Source organism: Thunnus albacares, chromosome 21, assembly GCF_914725855.1.
Source record: "Thunnus albacares chromosome 21, fThuAlb1.1, whole genome shotgun sequence".
In the NCBI taxonomy this organism is placed as follows: domain Eukaryota; kingdom Metazoa; phylum Chordata; class Actinopteri; order Scombriformes; family Scombridae; genus Thunnus; species Thunnus albacares.
Window position 1 is genome coordinate 17,774,524 of NC_058126.1, and position 10,714 is coordinate 17,785,237.

The window sequence follows — 10,714 nt, forward strand, 5'->3', positions numbered from 1 at the left end:
TGGATGCCACTAAATTCTACATACTACGCCTTCAAGTCATCATTCGTCCTTGTCACCTTGACAACGTATGAACCACTTCAGTTTCAACTGTTTTATTTTGATTTTGGACTGAGAGATGTGAATATAATTTGGCTCTCAAACACAACATTGTTTTATATTTGGCATCCCTTGGAGAAGATGTACTGCTGAGTTTTCACAAGAAAGAAGGGGAAGGGGTGAATTAAGTAATTTGAGAATACCAGTAATTTGAGGTTACAAATGACTAAACTGAGGGAGCAAAATAAGTGTATAATAAGCACATAATTAGTAATTTAAAAGGATAATTTGAGGGAACACTTATTCAAAGGTTTCCACTCTGACATCTCCCAGGCTTTGCAGAAAATGGTTGGAGTAAAAAAAAAAAAAAAATTTTAAAAATCCCATCCACCAGCTTGTTGAATTTCACCAAATTGCAAAGTATCCCCAGCATCCACTGCGTGCTTACTTAGGGATCTTAACATGAAGCATTCCTCTACCCGATGTCTGTGATATATAATTCAGGGCTCACCATCATCAACTCAAGAAAACATGCACCTTCATCATTCTGTATTCCTGAATAACTTCATGTTTTTGTGGCTCTCTGCAGCACAACAGTCCAGGAGAGATCTGCTTGTATTTCAATCTGGATCTATCCAACAGAAATAACCTGTTCTGTACACTGTTAAGTTAAAAGAAAGCTTTTTGTTGTCGGTCGTGCTGTGTAACAAAGGATGCCTTGGGAGGAGCCGGGCATAAATAAAAATGCTTAATATCAGGATAGAGCATGCACAGCTTACACTGACATGAGCTTTGCTTGGAACGAGCACATTGTGCAGCTAGACAGAAAACCTGCCTTTGTTAGCTCAGGGACTGTGAAATGAAATCGAATAATGTGGACAGCGGGAGCCGACTGCGGATGTAGCTCTCCAGTGTCAACACACATCAATAAACAACCTAATAAAACACCCCGTGGTCAAAACATTATTTCAGTTGCCGTTCTTCTTTCAGACATGCTGAAAACACTTGCAGCTAAATCCTTACTCAGCTTCTTCCTTACAAATTGTACCATGTGGTCTTTGTCCTACAGGTAGTTGCTCTAACTTAGTAGTCAGCATGTCATGTAGTGCTCCTTTTTTTTTTTTTTCCAAAAGCACCTCTCACCTTCTGTTTTCCTGTCATGTTGCCCTTTTCTTTTTGCTGCCTCTGATCTCTGGTGTCACTTTCTTTCTCTATACTTTCTCCTTTCTCTCGCCATTGATTGTAACACAAATCCACACAACAGGGCAATAAACTAAGGTGGCTTGATCCATAAATGGGCCATATTGGTGTGATCTCTATCTCTTTCTCTCTCTCTGTCTTTCCCATCATTTCCATCAAATCCTCTTCTACAGATGTGAGAGAGCGTTTGATTGACAGGTGGAAGAAGCCACAGCAATACATGGCTGATAAGGATCACTGATGGGCTGTCTGCTGATCCGACCACAGGCAGCAGGTCTGGCATTTATACCACTTGGCTGGCCTCAAGCTTTTAAGATAGAGACACCAGTGTGTGTGTGTGTGTGTGTGTGTGTGTGTGTGTGTGTGTGTGTGTGTGTGTGTGTGTTTGTAGTTTGGAAATCAAGGATTATCCAAGATTTGCTGAATGAGAAAAGTAAAGTAAAGCAATATGAGTTTTCATAAAGTAACAGATACATGGAAGATCTAAGTTATGTTTTATACAACAACCCATTCATTTTGAAGAATAAAACAAAGTTCATGGTATTTTCATGGTATCTCAACCTGCTTTAGTTTTGGAGTTAAATTTAAAAAAAAAATAACTCAGCTTTTTTGATGTTACAGTTGAAAATAAGGCTTGGGAAGTAAAAATAAGTCAATGCCAATAATTTTGCACTAATATCACTAAATGGTATATGTTATATGTAAAATTTTGCAAATGACCTTTGCTTCTTTACTATTGGTCAGCAATGGAACTCAGAAAGTAATGCTTTAAGAAAAAACATCATCCACTTGTTCATGATTTAAGGTTTTAAACCAAATATTTCATTTTTGTTGTACTTTGCCTTTTCAGTTATGAAACTATTCAAATCATTAGATTAGACATACACTTAAATGGCTTCGGATGATCAAATCACAAGTGTGACTGAACTATGGAGACATTACCCTTGAAATTGCATATATCTCAAAAAAACCTGTTTATTGACTACCAGTATTTTTACTGAGATAACACATCTTTTGTTAACTTTGACGGCACTGAAGTGATACTATGTAACTGCCAACTACAGGTATCAGTTGGGAAATAAATTACTAAATTATGTGAAAACTTAACAAAAATCAAAAATACTGTGCTCATACTGCCAAAAAACTCCTGCTGTATATACAAACTGCCAACAAGCGACCTCTTAGTTCAGAGAAATCAGGAGTTTTTTGCTTCATTTGTCCTTTTTATGCCATTTCTAGAGGTATGAAATAACCACAGACTTGCCAGGTTGGTAAATGTGAACATGCTGTGAGCAAGTTACAGACAGCAGCCTCCCAAGTATTAAATTAAAACTCAATTTGGTTTAGTTACCTTTTGCTACCTTGTAAAGCCACCAAAGATACCTAGTACATCATTAAAGGAAAGAACTACCCTAAAATAACCACGAAAAGACTATTAGTAAAACCTCATTTGCCAATGGAGCTTTTTCTATGCCAATATTGCTGCCAATATCTCACTGTGAAGCTGCTACAACACACATTCAAACTCACAAACCCTCTTTGCCTGTAGGAGACAACATTGATATGTACATTTGGCTGTTACTTCTTAAAATTTTCACTATCATTTAAATTTAAACTACATGTCAAAGAAATTCAATACTTGATGAGTAATGATTTGTTCACCTTCAATATTCATGTGTATGAGTGCAAAAGGCCGTGCATTGTACTCCAGCAGGCGTTGCTATTGTTATTCTCTTCACCAAAGTAAAAAGGAGAAGACTAGCGAGCCATACTGAATGGATAATCATGACACCAATCCATCTAAAAAGTAATGTGAGGGAATATTTTTGAATTGAAACCATAGATGGAGAAATCATGGTTATAGGTGAGGCTGTTAGCTGTGACTTAAAATGCAATTGCCTCTCAGTTAAGTTACCTAAGTGAGGCTGCAGACACATTACAAATTCTACAATTTGGCCTAGAACTACTATCCCTGCCAGGTGTATGCCTGGAGGGGATGATGCATTTGGTCGTGTGTGTGCATGTTTCCGTGTGTCTGTGTGTGTATCTGTCTGCAGCTAATCTCGCATACTACTGGACCCATCAGCCTCATATTTTTTGTGCACATTTATGACTGTATGCTCAAGGACCTCTAATGGTTGTGGTGATTTACAATTTTTTAAAAACCTATTCTATAACGCTATTGACTGCTGACTTCTCACTCCTCTTAACCAGCCGGTAGGGGCCGCAAGGGATCAACAACTGCTTCAGTTTAGAATCTTGTTTCCGCCACCAATCATGCCTTATTGCCATGTTAGATCAATCAGTGCCAAATTTGGTACCTTGAGAGCGGCTTGTGTTGTGAATTCAAATAAATATTGATAAGATTCCTTATGAGCTTATTGTAAAGCTTAGACTTTCATCTTTTCAGCAGTCCTCGCCTTTTTACCATATGTGGTATGACATAGCAAAAGGCATTTCCAGCAATTGACTAAGCTAAAAACAAGGCTAGTCTGTTGTAGGCCACGTTTTGGCCTTTGTCATGGCTCAAAAACTAAAAAGAATAGAACATATAAAAGTTTGGTCTCATCTTGAACCGGACCATCTGCAGATTTATTCCATACCCAATATGTTATGATCCACTAAAGTTAGGCATGATACAAGATAAATAGATCCCCGTTTTTGTTGTCTTTGCCACCATCTAGAATGTACACACCTGGTGCAGATCTCCACTCTACTGAGTGCACTCTTCTAGTTAGCATTGAATTCGAACAAATTGAGTGTTGGTTTAAATTCAAACTGCAGTGCAGTTTTCATTGTTGTCAAGTGTTGCAAAATTGCAGCAGCTATTATTTTCCTTGCATATAGATGGCGCACACAGGCAGGAGCTGCAGGTCTGAAAAGTGCTGGCACTGTAGTTCTGCTATTGGATAATATTGGCTGATTTCAGGTGCTTCACATCAATGACACTGTGTGTCCTTGCTTAGACTGAGAAAGCAATGATATGTGTGTTAAAAGAACAGAGAAGAAAGAAACACACACTTGCCCACACACACACATCCAAGCGCAGGTGTTCATATCCCATCAAACACATTATTTCCCACTTGACCAGCCAGAAAGATAATACCATGTTGCTGTGCAAAGAGACTAAAGATGAAGCCGACAACAATATAAATCCCTGCTTCCTGTCACGTAACATGTCATTATGCTATTTTTTCTTTTCTCTCGCTCATTCTTTCACTTCAGCGCTAACATTTTCTCTAGTAAGGCACCTTACACCTGGTCCTTCCACCTGCAGTGCTTGTTTTAAATCCCTTTTTTAGCATCTTTCAGACCAATCAGCCGTACTGGAAACTGTCTAATTACTTTTTCCACCCACGTATAGATTCCATCAAAAGGGTCAGAGTGCAGGTCAGTCAGGAAAAGGGGAACACTTCAGTGTTTTAGTCAATAACAGTCCGCCTGAAATGGACAGGTAGGTTGTGAAGCAGTAACGCAGACAACAGACTCTGAAATCTGTAGACACATATCGATTCTGATGAACCCACAAACTGTACACGTGATAAAGCTCACACACCAACAGAATAACAAACACGCACAATTCCACACTCAGTCATACATGCACGAGCCAACTTTGGGCTCCCGGGGAAATCAAGATGATCTGTGCTCCAGCTATGGCTTCTCTTTGATGCTCAATTAACTCGGGCAGACCTGGCTAGCTGAGCCAATTATTAACTCAGCTTAGCAAGTACAGTGTGGCAGGCACAGACATGATGTCATGGCTAGGCAAGCACTGATACTGCCCTTACTTTAGGGCTTGCATTAAATACATACCATTAGTTTTTGGGGTTTTTTAACGCAGCATTTAAAAATTTGATAGCATGGTGCAGTTCTGTGCTTTTTCTCATCACATTCTGTTGTGCTACACTATTTTTTTTCACACCTTTCTGTCACTTCTTGCATTTGATGATTCTTGGTCTCTCACTCAGCCTCTCTTCCTCTTCCACTTCTCGCCGCCTTACAAGCCTCTCTCACTTCACTCCCCAACAAGCTCTGCCACTAGCTCTCCATTTTCCACTCCCGTCTTTCACTTTACACCCCAGCTCCCCCATCTTTTTCACCATTTACCCCTTCCTGTGAATTCCCTTTTCTCTCACCTGCATCCTTAACCCCCTCTCTCTTCCTGCTTTTTTTTTGTCACATCACATATTTCCTCTTCCCTTTTTTTCCTCTTTCATTTCTTTGTTTCTTTGTTTCTTCCCTCATCTTCCCCCATACTAAGGCCTGAAAGGAAGGTGGGAGGATAATGGATTGGAGGGAGAGGCGGAGGGTTAGTGGGCTGACAGAGGGAGTCCCATCTGCAGCGAGCTCATTAGAAGATGGGAGGAGAATCAGTGGCAGAAACACACTATAGTAGGCATCCACACACCCCTCTTTTTCTCTCTCTCCCTCTCTCTCACACACATATTGCTGCCCTGCTGGACTCATTCCAACACTGACACATCGCATACCTCCCCCCTCTCTCTCTCTCTCTCTCTCTCTCTCTCTCCCTGTCTTCTTCCTGCTGTGCTCCTCAAAGTCCTGCTCTCATTAATCACTACAATATACAATACACAGCAATTGGTGAATGGTTTTAGCTTTTGCCACCCTCCTGTACTATGAGGCTATATATTTTTACTACATGTGGCATCAGTGGAAATCGAGCCATAAATCCATTGCTTTGTTAAAGCTGCACAACTTCTCTCCTACTCTTTCTTTTTCTTTCTTTTACAGTGTGAGAAGAAAGTGTGTGATACATGGCTGATAGAAAGATTAAAAGCTAAAGGATGCCTCAGACGGCTAAATGCCTGCTGCCCAGGCTTGACCCTACTTTTGTAGATGATGTCATAAAGCTATGCGGCAGCCAAGAACCTGACAAATGATTGGAGGATTTTTTAACAGTGTCTTCAGTCTTATCTCCTGTCTTCTATTGTAGGGATTGACACAGAAAAGAGCCTTCTTTCTGTATAGGGTGCAGTAGTGTGATAAAACTGTATACCCCTTTGACCTCTAAACAACAATTAAGTTTTCCCAGCCCTTTCTGACTTTCACATGAAGGTCAGCAGATGGTGAGGATACACTAATGGTGCTGGGAAACATGAAAAAAGGAGGGTTGTGTCATATCAGGCTGGACTATTCTGATTTTTTTGCGGTGCTTTCAAAGTGTTGCTCCCATGGTGTGAGTCAATTTGATATGCACTGTATTAAACATGCTTTCCTCAGCTGATTCCCCAAAGGGAAAATTTGTCATTCTGCTTCCTTTTCCTCACAGAGAGGTCAAAGGGTCAGTGACAAACCAACGTCCTTTGAGCTGGAGTGCTCTAAGACACTCTCGAAATAAAAATGGGGCCTTAGACTCAGACCCTCTGGTTGCAGAATGGCCTCCCATGATCACTAGACCATGCTAGAAACATGTACCTTATCTTGAACATGAATTCACTTGTCAAATGGATCTCAGCCCGAGCGATGATAAGCCACCTCAGTCATGTTCAATCAATTGTATCCAATGATCAAAGGTGAAAAAAAGTGTTTAAGTTTGACATAAATTCACTTAATATGTAATAAAATCAGATTATTACGTGGTGTGTTAGAATGTTAAGCCTCAGCGTAGTGTTGCATTATTTATTCATTTATGTTCTAATTCATCATTTTTTCATTAAGTTTACTTTAAATTCCAGATAGGTTTGCGTCATGTTTGCAGAAAGTGTTGCAAGTTCTCATACTTTCAATTAAATTAATTTCATATTTATTAATATTTCTTCCTTAAAAATATGTTGTCAGTCCAGTATTTACTCTTAAAAAACCACTGGATATAAAATAAGATGAAAAGACCAACACAGTGCTCCATCACTGGTAGGATTGAATGTATTCCTGAAAGTGCAAGCTGCTGACATATGTCACTCTCAGTCTGATTAACAATAGTAATGAAAGCAACGATGTCTTGACTTGGTTCATGAATGACTCACAAGGACACACTTAAGCACAAAATGTAACATCTAGAATATTACCTGGACATATCCCCAAGAAAGCCATGTTGGGTGCACTGTGCGGCACTCTTAAGGGGAAGAAGAGTGATATTACAGGTTTAATGGTGCATAACATGTATGTAATCTTGTAACAATTCCACAGTAATGGGGGATATTGTAAAAATGTCCATTAGCAGTAGCACATCAATGTTTTTTATGTCATTAAGCAAGCTCATAAGCATCTAGCCACTACCATAAGCATCAAGTCATCTGATTGATGAACACTCTGTGGCTGTCAGTTAGCACCTCCCCTGTGACCATGAATATGCAATCAATGCAACCCGGCAAGTATGGACCAAATGACTGCCCTGTGCCTGAGGCCTGTTCACACTGCTCTTTAGTGGACGTATAGAGGGAAACATGTATAACATACAGCAGATAACCGCTAAAGGACATTAAAGCGTTAAATCAAAGCATTTGTTCTACACTACATCCCCTTTTTCATCTTCATGGTGTTTCATGTTCTACAGTTGTTTCTTGTCTGTTTTCTTTGTTTTATGTCTTTCAGTCATGTAGTAGATATAGATAGGAAGCTTGTACAATTTACTGTAGCATAAACTGCATGTAGTCCTACATATGGATACTTCTCTATAACAGAAAATAAACATTTTTGTGTGTTCATGGAGAAAAGGTCATAAATAGGACATACATTTCAAATCACAAGTAATTAGACTGCTATTAAAAGACGCAGTCTAATTTTGTACCAACAATAAGTGTGACAATAGCTCGTCATATTGACTAAATGAACAGTGTCAGATGTTGCCTCTGGGCTTGTCACGCCTCACAGAAGTAAAATATTTGCTACCGGGCCTCATAGCTCCTCTGGAGGAAAGCTATTTGTGCATTTTCAGCAGTCATCTAATCCAATACTTAGCTTCTTAAATTCAAACGAGAAAAATCCGCTGTCAAGGGCGATACTCTCACGTGTTTCGGTATCTAGGAGATGTGTGTAACGTGTGCCTGTGTTGAAGTAGTAAATGTGCAGTGTAGCACTGTAGGGAGGAACCGTTTGGCCTTGACTACTTTGATAGGGAGAGTAGAACAGCACTCCTGGACCTATAGGTGCTCATTGACAGGTGCTCCCAGTGCTGCTGCTGGAGGAAAGTCTTGCTGCTCTCTACGCTGTCTTACTGTGGAATGGAAAGGATGGAAGTAGTCTCATCCCACTGAAAGATCTCTGTCTTCTTATCAAGTCTAAGAAAAAATCATATTAAAGCAGATTAAATTTCACTGCAGACATTGAAATGTTACAAAGCTCAAAGTCTTTAGACTACAAGCTTCATCATACGCCAGATGAAGCTACTATGTAGCCTGGAAAGATGATTTTGATGCCAGTTCTCTCACCTCACAATAGACCAAATATCCAAACATCAAAGCTCACAACAGAAAGGTATTTGATCTGTTACAACTTGTTTGACACACTAACTAAACCTTACCCCACTTTCACTGATAAAAACAAAACACTTATTTTCAGATCCTCCCTGATCCTGCTCTGCTACAGGGAGAATAACTATAATGCAAACTCTTCCCTTCTCATCAGCATTACTCTATAAGGCAACTGCGGGGCCAGCTCATCCCGCCAGCTCTTTGGACTGTCGTCAGCACTCCATCCCATGGACGCCTGCCAGTAGCCCCTCCGTCCGATCAATAGGCACCGGCGGCTAGCTTTCCCCCTTTGCTCTCTCTCCCTGTCTTTCCCTCCCTCTCTCGGCTACCACAGTATAAAGACTGTTCTGTTCTGCCGGCACAGCATAGTGATTAGGCATTAGGCCTGCGCTGCTGTGTGAATTAGCTTAATCTGTGTCCGCGATGAAGGACGAGGCTTTTCATGCCCACTGGAGACATTCACTGGACATAAAAGAAGCTAATCTTTAGGAAATTTAGAGACGGAATGAAGGGTGTGTGCGCATATGTGTGTGTGTGTGTGTGAGAGAGAATGCACAAGAATAGTTTAGACAGTTCCCACAGTGATAGGTCTTTAGTAATGCTGCTTATCCTTGAACAATAAAAAAATCTATTGAAGCTCTTGAAGATGTGTGGCTCGTGGGCAAGGAGAGTGTTGTACTGTCATCACTTAAAGAACTGGAAAAGTGGATAACATGCTGGTTGAAACAGACTGAGCAGTGGTTGTCCGTAGAGGACATGGGCGGGAGGAAAAAATCTATATCCCCATATTCCTGCAACAGAGATCAGTTTGAGGGGAATTAGAGGGGATTGAATTCTCCTTGTTACACATTGCTTACCTGGCCACAGAGGAAGCTGCCTAACCTGCAAAGTTTTATTGTATGGAAGCAGCACAGATCAGAAGACAAAGGGTTTAATGTGATATAAACCTAAGCATACTTTTTCCTTCTCTGTTCGACTGCGCCTCTGCTGTCCATCATGCACCTGCCAAAGTGCTGACATGCAGTACGTTACGCATGTACCCACAGCATGCCTAACAGCAGCCCAGCCCTCCTCCTCCTCCTCCTCCTCTTCTCCTCCACATCATCTGCAGGATATATAGTACGCCCTTGACAAACTGCCAGCGCACAATCCCCCTCCTGAAAATGTCTATTGATCAAAATACAAGTATGGCTGTGGGAAAGGTATGGAGTCTTACCCATACTCTTATCCTTGTGTCACCTCTTGGACTCATGCTCCTGAACCTCACAGAGAAAAGGCATTTTAACACTTGATAGATATCGCCAAATAATTTGGTTTATTAGTAACATACTGTACCACAAAGCCCCACTGTTCATAACAGAATTTGGTCCAGTAATAACTCATGCACCATGCTATACCATAAAAACATGTCCAAGTATCACATTTTTAAGGATATAACAACAACTTTAACTTCTGGTTGTGAATGGAGTTGTCAAAACAAAATAATTAGTTATCTGGCGAGGAAAAGCAATCCTACTTCTTTGTTTACAAGGTGCTTTTCGCACCTTCAGAGTACTTTTACGCACAACCAGCAGTGAATTTGGGTCAGCAGTCAGCTGGAATATCTGTTGTGTGTTGGGTGATCTGAACACAGTCGGACGCTTGTTTCTGAGAGGAGCTTCCCAGCAAGCTTGTTATCAAAAGCGGGGCATCATGTTTAAACCAGCAGTTTCCCGAAATCATCCTCCATGCATGATCCAGAAGTCTTAACCATCAGGTTTCCTGCGCATCTCCAAACTGCAACACCACGTCTCATTCTGATGAATGATAACAGTCTAAAAGCACAGGCGTTTGTAAACCTGTCACCTTCTCCCTCTCTGCCCGATCATATTAAGTCTACAGCAGGAGAAAATAACGCGATGACTTACCGAAATGAGATCCTGGCCACTGTCAGCGACCGGTGTCTCCTTGTTTCCCTTTTGCCCCTGGTCCGCCTCTCTTTCAAGTCAATCCGCAGTGTGCTCAGATCAGATCAGAACGGAGCGGTGCGCCTTTCTCGCTGCGTCCTG

General features: G+C 40.8%; 1 protein-coding gene across 2 annotated transcripts in view; it reads right to left on the minus strand.

Annotated features, from left to right (window-relative positions):
- ctnnd2a (catenin (cadherin-associated protein), delta 2a) overlaps nucleotides 1–10,646 on the minus strand; it is a 279,280-nt gene extending 268,634 nt beyond the window's left edge. For both annotated transcript variants that reach the window (XM_044339804.1, XM_044339800.1), the window contains exon 1: nucleotides 10,574–10,646. The gene's annotated coding sequence lies outside the window, so the exon portion shown is untranslated. The remainder of the gene's footprint in view (nucleotides 1–10,573) is intronic.
- Between the last annotated feature and the right edge of the window lie 68 nt (nucleotides 10,647–10,714).